Source organism: Setaria viridis, chromosome 9 (assembly GCF_005286985.2).
Source record: "Setaria viridis chromosome 9, Setaria_viridis_v4.0, whole genome shotgun sequence".
In the NCBI taxonomy this organism is placed as follows: domain Eukaryota; kingdom Viridiplantae; phylum Streptophyta; class Magnoliopsida; order Poales; family Poaceae; genus Setaria; species Setaria viridis.
In genome coordinates, this window is record NC_048271.2 from 41551139 (window position 1) to 41552575 (window position 1437).

Consider the following 1437-nt stretch of genomic DNA (forward strand, 5'->3'; position numbering starts at 1 on the left):
AGCCCTTCTAGTCCTGCCATGTTTATGAAAAGAAAAATAAAAATCAGTTCGGAGGCCAATACTAACAAAACAATTCTCTCTAGAAAACACTCCTTAGCCTTTGGGGCGAGGCGGGCCATGAGAGCGGCAGCGGCATTGCCGGCATTGTTCTCCTCGATGAAACTGATAGTGGAGTTGATGATGAGCAGAGTGATGATCCCTACGAAGTCCGGCCAGTCCGGTGGCTTGCCCTGAAAAATCAGCAAAACACATCAAACCCTCTGAACCCACGGCTCCAACAAGACACCCGCTATGAGAATCATCACTTACTCCTCCGTTGGCGAGCGCGATGGCCATGATGGCGGCTGCCTCCATGACCCAGGACATCGGGTTCCACATGAAGCCCAGGAACTTGAGCACCTTGCTCTCTTACACAGGCACACGCACACAAATCCATCATGTAACTTCACATCACACCATTTGCCAGATCGAGTAACAGACCGAGTAACAGGAACAGAAAGGCATGGGGCAAAGGCCGTGGATTCACTCACTCACCTGCTTCTCCTCCAGCTTGTTGGGCCCGAAGATGGATCATAGTTGCAATCAAGTGCACGGCAAAGAGGTTTCACAAAGGCGGCAGTAGCACAAGCTATCGAACTGAAAATTGAACAATCTTGTAACATAAGCAACCGGTTAGCAAACCAAATGAGCCTTTGCACAAAACACAGTGTGTCCTTCGGAAGCCTTTAGTGTCTAGGCAACACATGATGGCAACACCAAGTACACCCAAGAGAAAACATGGTGGCAATCATATGAAGAAAGAATAGTGTACCTCAAGCTCATCCCATCAAGACTTTAGAGCAGCAGCATCATTCATCCATACCATTGTGCATGCATAATTTGGAAAGTTGCAGGCAAGATGGCCCGTGCGTCGGCTGCACCAGGGTGTTCTCATTCCCTGCAGCAGCCGCCCTCGCAGGCGAGTTCGACCTCAGCGTCGACAGAACTCAAGAAGTGGACTGATTCTTTCATCTGTTGGAGCTATCAGAACCGCAGTGCCGGCAACAGATGGAGCAAGGGGCTCTTAACACCACCAAGATAATAGGAACAATAAGACAGAGGTAAATGCAATTGGCACTAATAGAACTGTTTGTCTGCATCCAGTTGCATCCAAGCTCACACTCACTGCTACTTTCAGTATTCTGCGTTCCGCTGCACTAAGAGCGAACTAACGGTCTGTAACCAGGACCGGAATGGGAGCGGATCAAAGATGATAAATCAAGATAAATTGGGTGGGTGAATTTCGCTGCATCAAAGTTTTTTTTTAAAAAAAATTGGTCGAATTCGCATGGAGCTGGAATTGACCTCTAAACCAAGGCAGGGAACGGAGCGGAGGTGAAACTGATGAGGAAGATAGCAGGCAATACCTTGCGACGGGTGCGTGCTCGGAAGGACGCG